We start from the raw sequence: 10,537 nt of genomic DNA on the forward strand, positions 1-10,537 counted from the left end.
CCACACACACGTGGCAACGCGTGCACACACACACACACACACACACACACACACACACACACACACACACACACACACACACACACACACACACACACACACACACACACACACTATACGACAAGAGACACAACAAGTCATCTGTGTGTTTCTAAGAATAACAGCTGCTTGTCTTTCCCTCTGGCCCTCTTGAATGGCTCCCCCTCCTCCCCCATTATGAAGATGGATTGTTCTGATCCAATGCCAAAACCACCTCAACCCCCTCTGGGCTCTACCAAATGGACCCTGAGGGGGTTGAAAAGTCAAATCTAATGACCTTGCAGGACAGATAAGGTTAAACTGATGATTCACTCTTCACAACTGTTGGGCGTTGGGTATGTAYCCTGTCTGTGTGTGGGTTTTTTGTTTTACTATACTTGTGACCAGAAGTCCTCACAAGAATAGTAAACCAAGGAGAATTCGAGGACACTTGACTGGGTAGGGGGAAGCAATAGGCTAATACAAATGATGTTCTCTTAGTTCTACACACACACACACARYCTGTTTCCTGTCAAATTAMAAGGGCAATCTGGAATTCTCAAAACCAATACTTTTTGGGGTTAACAGCTGAGGGATGGGGCTGGAGGAATGTAAACCCCTTTAATGACAGGGCTATGGATGCAAGGACTGACCATCCATGATATCAAAATGATCGTTTTAACCATGTTTAGAAGATATACAGTGTTTCTTTACAATTACATTGTTTACAAATAATGGAATAAAACAAGCTTATATTTTGGGGTCTGGTGGGGTTGGACTAAGCTCATGAGGCATTTGTTATTCGTGAGGTATTCATCCCAGGTATCCCATTTTTAAATGTTTGCTACCTTTACAACTACCTTTACACTTTCAAGAATGCCCTTCTTGGAGGTGTGACATGTTTGTTTACTGTTTTGTTACTTATGCCGTAATCTTTATTTGAAAGAATTTATRGCCCGGAAACATTTGACATTGAAAGCTTTAATGATCTATCTTGTGAAGTTAAAACAGATACTTAACTTTAACATGTAAAAAAGTATTTTAAATGAACAATGTAACCAATGGCACTGCAGTAATCCTCTTCAAACAACATGTTAAATTCTTTCAGTAGAGAAACAAAACTCCAACAAATGGAAGTTGAGTAGATATGTAACGGTTCACCAAACCCACGGTTAGGTACGTTTTGTGGTCAGTTCGGTTTTGGCACAATGGCTAGAATGAAATGTCATTCACCATGTTCAGCATTCACAATGTMGCTCGCATTGTCTGTTGTTACCGGATTGTTATGTTGGGCCTCTCAAATGTCCACTACGATGCTGTATTTGCAATCATGTGGAAGGTGGGTATTTACCAGTTGTGAAGTCTTAAATATCAGTTGGATGCATTCATGTGATTTGAACACATTGAGAAACGCAAATTGGCTAATGGCCAACAAACTGTGTCAACTGTAAACTAAAAGTATAACTACAATGTTTGTAAAAAAAAAAAAAAAAAAAAATGATGGAGTGCAAAAACCATATTAATACTGTAGATTTAGGATGATAGATGAGTTTCACACTATTAATTACCACTATTCAAGTGGATTTGTTTCCCCAGTGGTATGTGGTAAATTGCCACATGGTTTACGAACGCACCACGACACTGCCTCCTTCAGTGCCAGATGCGCATTTGTGATTCTCATAAAAGGGGTGTGTTTGTGGCACGGTACATCTCCCACTCRGGGTTAATGTGATTGGCTGTCACTGTTAAGTAAGCGCAACACAGGGTGCATTGGACAATTAATTGAAAACGTAGGCTTTGGTTTCCTTATATAGAGCGGGTACTACCTGTTTGCAGACATGGGTGCAAGAGGGAAGTTCGTAAAGTGACTCGAGCACGTCCACGAGGTACTGAAACCCCTTATTCTCAACCACCGAGAATAGGCGCACATCCGCTGCTTTAAACCGAAGAGGGTAAAACATATGTAAACATAGCCTACCTATCGCTCTTATTGTTTGGCCCAGTCAGATCAGATGCCAAGGGCTGCTTCAATGCAGAGGGGAGAAGATGTTGGATTGTTGTTCCTTTGCGTTTCAGTCTTGCTCCGGTATACTGGTGTGATGTCGGCCTAAATCTGTCAACATGTCTGAGGTGTTGGCAGATGCYTAGGCTATTCTCYTTGAMCGTGGTGACACTCTGTTAWCGTTTTATCCACAACTCTCTGTCCATCGCCGTTGGAATTTACTTGGAAGCCAAAATGTCTCTAAACTGGAGATTTAAACGATTATTAAGGATCCTCCAATTCTGGTTTGTTGACCCCACAGAACTGGTTCCCGGCTGCGCCTCACAAAAGGACAGTTTGAAATGCGACAATTAAGATTGTAACAAGAATGTTCAATTGTCTCTAGTTGTTTTATTGGAATAGCCTGAAATGTTTTTTTGTTTGTTTCAGCTTACATTTACTCAAGAGGCATAGGTCTACAGCGCATTGTAGGCATAGCCTATAGGCAGTGGCGGTTCTAGCTTGTATGGCTCCCTTCAGCGTCCCCCACCCCAAAAARTATAATCACCATTCTGCACTAAAARATTTTTAGACATCTGGAAGAACACAAATAAATAATCATGACATTTTAAAAGTATATAAAAATATATACAATAATAAGACAAGTACCAAAGACAAATAGAAACAAATTTGTTGTTGATTTGGCACTCGAGCATCAATACATTACCCATCCCCCAACACTGTCAACCAAGAGCCAAGACTAAACCAATTCACCTTGGTGGTGTGCAGACTGGTTTTATATTATTCTTAATGATTTTGTACAAACCAGAAATAAATGCAACAATATGTCTGTGAATTATGAATGAATTGTGGTTTATTTGGTAGCATTTCATAGTGTGACTGATTTTACTAATTGCGTTACTACTGTACAAAGTTAGAGGTCCGCTATTTGATAGATTCCCCAACWCCCCCTACCTCGGGCTTCCAGTGGAGAGACCTGAGGTCAACCTACCCCCGCCCTCCTCCCCATCTCGTACTTCTGAGTGGGAGACCTTCCCAGGCAGTAGCCTGCCTAGCTCACAAACTAGAATCAGGGTGCCCACTCCGACAAGGTTAATTGACCACAGTCCCACACGGTGACATGATATCATTGACGTGACGTGCGAATGAGCGATACAAAACCGATCGCCAAATTTTGGGGTGCGGGCTCCCCTTGCCGCCCCCGGCAAGATGCCGCCCTGGGCGGCTGCCCATGTCGCCTATACCTAAATCCGCAACTGCCTATAGGCCTTGTGCTTTCATTTTGTAAATATTTATTTTTTATGTATTCATTCGTGTTCACAGTGTGGACCGAACCAAGGTCCAACCTTTCAGTCTGAATTCATGTACCGTTACACCCTTAAAATACACTCTCTTATTTGGCATGGTTTATAGAAACCTCCATTGGTAGAATATCCAGRGGTTCCTTGTTCTACAAACCGACATAGAAGTATGGATACACCTGTTTTGTAAATGTTTGGTTAAAGGTCTGGAGGTCATGTGGTTACGATCATAGAAGGACACATCTCCTTTGTCCCAGTCCAGCTGAATCCTGTTCTTGTCTGGCTTCGCTTCCATTCTCATTGGTTCACCTTCCATCACTCCTACAGACAAAATMTTAACCTCCATAGTTGTCTCCCTGGCTACCAACCCCAGCCTTACCAACCACTCTTCACAGTACCCTTCATTGTACCCACATRGACCTCCCAGCTGTGAATCCCTGAGGTTAATCCCTCTGAGCCCAGGACGTCTCTGATTAACAACCTCTCTGGGTTGTCTGGAAGACTCTTCGTCCTCTGCAAGAGTTAGGTCTTGTAGCTTTGCGGGATTGCAGTGTCGTCGCCCAACTGCTTCTTTTCCACTTCCCTGATTCTGTTGGACAGCGATGACATCACTTTACTAATCTCTTCCAATTTCTCGTTCATCCTTTTACTCTTCTTCTGCTCTTCCTCCCTTAGCTTGGCTATCCTCTGCCTCTCCTTTTCTCAGGAAGAGATGCAGCCTCTCAAATTCATCTTTTATCTRTGTTTTCTGGGCCTGCGCCCCGATGTGAGATGCKATTTTTTCCCTGCAGGGTTTTGTCTTGTCAACGACAGCCATTTTATCCTGTAGGCTCGTTTAGTGTGAGGACAGACGCTGGGAGACGAGAAGCAAGTACAGGGAGTGAAGATGAAATGGATAAACGGACATGAAACAAAACAAGAACAGCATCTGGACAGGGGGAACAAAGTTACATTAATGCTGACACAGGGAGGAAACTGAGGAATAGACAGATATAGGGGAGGCAATCTATAAGTGATGAAGCGCTGATCCGCGTAACGATGGTGACAGGTGTGCGTAATGATGGGCCGCCTGGCGCCTTCGAGTGCCAGGTAGAACAAGCCCAGCTTCTGGATGTGGCGGCGGCACATGAAGTGTGTTTGGGGTGTTGGAGCCTAGGGGTTCCCCATGAGATTTGTCCTATGTAGCCTCCTCTTTGACCCTCTTTTTGGACTGCTTCTCCCTCCAAAGGGTCTCACAGGCGTTCCTCCTCAGGGCTGGCAGGGGGCTGGAACTCGGGAAACGTGTTTCTGGAGATGGGGCAGACCTTGGTCCCWCCCTGCTTCCAGGTGGCCTCCAGGCAGGTCCTGCAGAAGCTGTGGCTGCAGTAGAGGACAGCAGATGGGACATGACAGGTCGTCCTCCAGGGGGGAGAGACAGGCTGCCCTTCTCTCTGAACAACTGGAGCCAGAATGACCGAGGTTTTTAGAGCATTGAGAAAGAGCCTGTGTCAATGAATGTGTCTCGCCCTCAGTGTGCAAGAGTGTTTGAGGAGAGACTCAAGAGGAGAGGAGAGACTACTGTGAATAATCAGATTAATGCAATAGTTTGATTTAAAACTAATACTAAGAAATCCTAATAATATCACTTCCCCTAATAACCCGGTATATATGGATTAATTTGATGATCGGACTATCTAGGGGAAGTGATGTCACGAGATCCCACAATTGTTACTTGTTGTCAACTCCTGTGCTCCCCTAGTAAACAATTGCTAACAAGGATAGCTACTTMTTAGCTAGCTAGGATACTGGAAGTTAGCAGAGATAAAAAGAAACATGAGTGTTTTTGGTACTCCTTGTTTTTCGCGGTTTTCTTACAACTATTACAAAACGAGCTAAATCAAACTTTATTATTCTCAACGTTGGCGAAAAGCAGAAGACGCCGTCATTCCCTCATACAGCAGAGGCATCTTCCTTTGTTATCATGGTTGGAGAGGTACCGTTCTTGCCACCCCAGACCACTCATGGGTGTTGGATGCGAGTTCGCAGTAAAGGATTGGCGTGAGAGAGTGGTCCTCATAGAATATACTGATGCAGAATGGAGAGAACTTTCGCATGCCCTGAAGATCCTTTCAGAAGCTATGCGGCATGATGGAGAGAAGCCTGCGCCCCAATGATACTACTGTTCGTGKGGCTGCGCCACTTGAAATGCGAGTGGCGATTGCCTGCTACAAACTGGGAAGCTGTGGGGAATATTATGTTGTAGCCAATCAGTTTGCGGTAGACAAATCAACAGTGAAAAAGTTTGTGTGTATGTTCTGAGGCAACTGTGTCCTCGGTGATCAGAGATCTTATCAAAGTCCCAACGCTGGAGGAGGCCTGCACTATCGCACAGAGATTTGAGAGGGTGTACCACACTCCGCAAATCATCGGATGCGTGGACGGTGCACATATCCCTATCCTGCCACCTACTGACGGATACAGGGACTTTGTCAACTGCAAAGGCCGGCCTTCCTATGTTCTTCAAGGGATTGTTGATGATACCTATTGGTAAGGTTTACCCCTGTTTCAATGAATGTGAATGAAGTACTTTGAATGTCTAATCTATCTGTAATTAATATCTGTACATGTGTAATCTGACACAGCATTTGGAACATCAGCCGCAAACTGCCTGGGAGTGCACATGATGCAAATGTAGTGAGACAATCGACTCCGTTTGAGAAGGCTCACCTACTCCCAAAGGTTGGTACACACACACACAGTGGTCTACCTGCTTACCTAGCATTCCATGGTCATCATGCCTCCTCACGTTAATTGTATCCAGAATGGCTAAATTGAGAGACACACACACACACTGTACTTCTGCGCTGCCTACCTGTTTACTTACCTTAATATCTTATCCACCGTCTTGATAGTGTGTAATGACTTACTATTGTCATCTTACCTTTAGGGTGAAGGACATACAGTACAGGGAGGCAGGTGAACTTTTTAATTCTTGGCGACCTGGAGAGAGCCCTACCTCAACCTGGTGCACAAGCACAGAATGCACCCAACGCTGATGGTCATGCTGCAAGGCAAGCCCTGACAGAGTACATGGCAGCTAACTTCCCTCTCCACAGGCGAGAAATGTAAACAAATGACCTGAAATGTCAAGGACTTAGTAGTACTACAAGTCGGCCTACTACCACTACTGTATTGAGCCAAAGCAATCCTGACATAATATGTTGTAAAAATGTTTTGTTGATGCAGATAAGCTAATAAATATTTGTTTAGAATTTTATTTTAAAGAAGCACAAATGTTATCAAGTTGCACAAATGTTATCAAGCACAGCAATTTTGACTGCAACATTTACTTTAATTAACTAAAAATATATACTTAGTTTCTTTTAAAGATTTTACTATTTTCTAGGGCTATCTTCTGTATACCACCCCTACCTTGTCACAACACAACTGATTGGCTCAAACGCATTAAGAAGGAAATAAATTCCACAAATGAACTTTTAACAATACACACCTGTTAATTGAAATGCATTCCAGGTGACTACCTAATGAAGCTGGTTGAGAGAATGCCAAAAGTGTGCAAAGCTGTCATCAGGACAAAGGGTGGCTACTTTGAAGAATCTGAAATATAATGTATATTTTGATTTGTTTAACACTTTTTTTGTTAATACATGATTCCATATGTGTTATTTCATAGTTTTGATGTCTTCACTATTATTCTACAATGTAGAAAATAGTAAAAATAAAGAAAAATCTGTAAGTGTGTCCAATCATTTGACTGGTACTGTAACTATACTTAGGTATTCACATCCACACCACTCCATGTGCGTCTATGCACCATATGAATCTTCAACGGTTCTCTAGCCTCCCAGAGACTATGGTACAGTGGTCGCACATAGACAATTCCCAGAAATGCCTATAGACTGCTACTTCCTGTACATATAAAACAACACCCCGTGCTCAATAACACTCATGCTATTATTAGTAGTCCCAGACTACGATGGGCGGTGGTGGACAGAACCCCTAGATAACGTTATAGATAGAAATACTCAGCCCAACTGGTTGGGGTATCCATTCAATCATCTTTCTCACTGGAGCTAGTCCAATGACAGCTCTTATTCACTCTCTATTTAATAGCTACATTTCAATCTCTTATCAAATTTCAATCAGTTTATTATCCAAATTACAATCGCTTATTATCCAAATGTCAATCTTTTATTATCCATATTTCAAGCAGTTTAATCTGTCACATCTCATAATCACACAACTTTCACATCCACATTCACTTAGTACTATTCCCAAACACACTCAGTAATCACCCTTATTACTCAATATGCATCGTCAACGATTCTTTGTCGCTACTTCCTATGCACCATATGTATCTTCACTATACATATAGAATAGCACCTAGTGCACTTTATGCTATTCTCTACCAGTGGCTGCAGACCACGTAGACACTTCTCTTATAAATGCCTACAGACAAATGCCTCACTGACAAATACCTCACAAGGCTTCCTCCCTCTAAGCTGAGACCTTGAAACTGAGATATATTTCGTTCTCAAAACAAGGTTCTGGGCGTACTGCCAAATTGCAGATAATGATAGTGAGGATTCCTGCCAGGCACATTCAATCAGCCACTTGCATGAACACAGAAATTGGTTATTAGAAAAACACAAAGATAAACATTTCCATCACACCAGTTCAACAGAAATAAACCTTTAGGGACTTGCTCGTGGACTTCAGAGCCAACTATTAGCCCCTAAACTGAACTGAGCAACAACATGTTAGGAACTACGTGTTGGAACTAAGTCTTGGAAGTATTTTGTTTCTTCTTCATCAGCTGGTTGGTCAAAGAAGGCTGTGCTTGAGGCAGGATTGGCATGCATTTGGTAGTTTTCGGGAGGTGTGTGGAATCCTTGATAGGGAGATGGGACAAACATTGGCTGGGGCAGTGGTGGTGGCTGGATGCTTCAGAAGCCTTCAAGCAGCAGAGGCACCACATGCTCTGTGGTATGTGCATTGGACTCCACAATCAAAGAGATGAGCCACTCCTCCCTCCCCTGGCTCTGCACTATCTGCGCCTCCAGCCATGTGTTTTTCTGCTGCCATTCTCTCCAAAAAGCTCTGGTGTTGAGAAGACCATTTAGCCATTGCCGAGTTACCTCTTCTTCTCTTTGACGTCACACCTGACACTGCAGAGAAATAGACCATATTTGTTTTTAAAAGATCATATATTATAACCTATAATAAAATWATTTGCTGAAATACATACCATATGTATCTGGCTGTGATGTTGTTTTGGCAGGCCTCTCTGACTCCCGTCCTTGATCAATCACAGATTAATTGGAATCGCCTGTTGAATCACCTGTTTCTCAGAAAGAAAGAACAACACCGAGATGGAAACTAAGTTAACTAGCTAACTAGGCTGCATAACTGCAGATAGCAAGCAAACTATTGCCACCATTGCAGAAAATGTTTTCGTCATAGCAAGTTAGCTAGGTAAGCCAGCTACAACCTGACTAGCCAGCAGCCTGTGCAAAACAAAAAAAATGTGCTAACTTAGCTAGCTTTCTGCTAGCTTGCTTGATTGGTATGTTAGTTTGATAGCTACKTTTCTAAATTTAGCTACTATCACTGTAACATGGCTTGCCACCATATACTATGGCCATCTCCATAGTATGTGTTGGCAATCCATCAGGGATAGTTAGCTAGATGGCTTTAACGTTACTTTCCCTAGCCAACAGGTAGCTAAAGTGAGTTTCTATCAACCTGGTTAGCCTAATGAAGCTAGCTGGCATTGGCTGTGTTTTAATACCTAACGTTAAACAAGCTAGCTACATCAGAAACTACATTAGCTAGCTAACTTAGCCTATCATTTGCAAGCCAACATACCTGAGGGTATTGATGGTGTCTCATCCGGCGGAACGTCCTCATTTATTTTAATTGTATTTTATTTAACCTTTATTTAACTTGGCAAGTCAGTTAAGAACAAATTATTATTTACAATGACGGCCTACCAAAAGACAAAAGGCATACTGCGGGGACAGGGGCCGTGATTAAAAATAAATTAAATAAAAAATATAGAACAAAACACACGAATCAAATCAAATCACATCACGACAAGAGAGACAACACAACACTACATAAAGAGAGACCTAAAACAACATCATAGCATGGCAGCAACACATGAAAACAACATGGTAGCAACACATGGCAGCAGCACAACATGGTAGCAGCACAAAACATGGTACTAACATTATTGGTCACAGACAACAGCACAAAGGGCAAGAAGGTAGAGACAACAATACATCACGCAAAGCATCCACAACTGTCAGTAAGAGTGTCCATGAATGAGTCTTTGAATGAAGAAATTGAGATAAAACTGTCCAGTTTGAGTGTTTGTTGCAGCTTGTTCCAGTCGCTAGCTGCAGCGAACTGAAAAGACGAGCGACCCAGGGATGTGTGTGCTTTGGGGACCTTTAACAGAATGTGACTGGCAGAACGGGTGTTGTATGTGGAGGATGAGGGCTGCAGTGTATATCTCAGATAGGGGGGACTGAGGCCTAAGAGGGTTTTATAAATAAGCATCAACCAATGGGTCTTGCGACAGGTATACAGAGATGAGCAGTTTACAGAAGAGTATAGAGTGCAGTGATGTGTCCTATAAGGAGCATTGGTGGCAAATCTGATGGCCGAATGATAAAGAACATCTAGCCGCTCGAGAGCACCTTTACCTGCCAATCTATAAATTACATCTCTGTAATCTAGCATGGGTAGGATGGTCATCTGAATCAGGGTTAGTTTGGCAGCTGGGGTGAAGGAGGAGCGATTACGATAGAGGAAACCAAGTCTAGATTTAACTTTAGCCTGCAGCTTTGATATGTGCTGAGAGAAGGACAGTGAACCGTCTAGCCATACTCCAAAGTACTCGTATGAGGTGACTACCTCAAGCTCTAAACCCTCAGAGGTAGTAATCACACCTGTGGGGAGAGGGGCATTCTTCTTACCAAACCACATGACCTTTGTTTTGGGGGTGTTCAGAACAAGGTTAAGGGCAGAGAAAGCTTGTTGGACACTAAGAAAGCTTTGTTGTAAAGCATTTTTACCACAAAATCCAGGGAGGGGCCAGCTGAGTATAAGACTGTATCATCTGCATATAAATGGATGAGAGAGCTTCCTACTGCCTGCGCTATGTTGTTGATGTAAATTGAGAAGAGCGTGGGGCTTAGGATCGAGCCTT

At 42.8% G+C, this 10,537-nt stretch overlaps 1 long non-coding RNA gene across 1 annotated transcript; it reads left to right on the forward strand.

The window, feature by feature from the left end:
* The first annotated feature begins 3,263 nt into the window (after positions 1-3,263).
* Positions 3,264-7,052, forward strand: LOC111961073 (uncharacterized). Its single transcript, XR_002876924.2, has 3 exons — positions 3,264-5,847; positions 5,943-6,039; positions 6,248-7,052. It is a non-coding gene; the product is annotated as an uncharacterized lncRNA (long non-coding RNA).
* Positions 7,053-10,537: the final 3,485 nt, after the last annotated feature.

The sequence above is a fragment of the Salvelinus sp. IW2-2015 genome, linkage group LG4q.1:29 (assembly GCF_002910315.2).
Source record: "Salvelinus sp. IW2-2015 linkage group LG4q.1:29, ASM291031v2, whole genome shotgun sequence".
Classification (NCBI taxonomy): Eukaryota; Metazoa; Chordata; class Actinopteri; order Salmoniformes; family Salmonidae; genus Salvelinus; species Salvelinus sp. IW2-2015.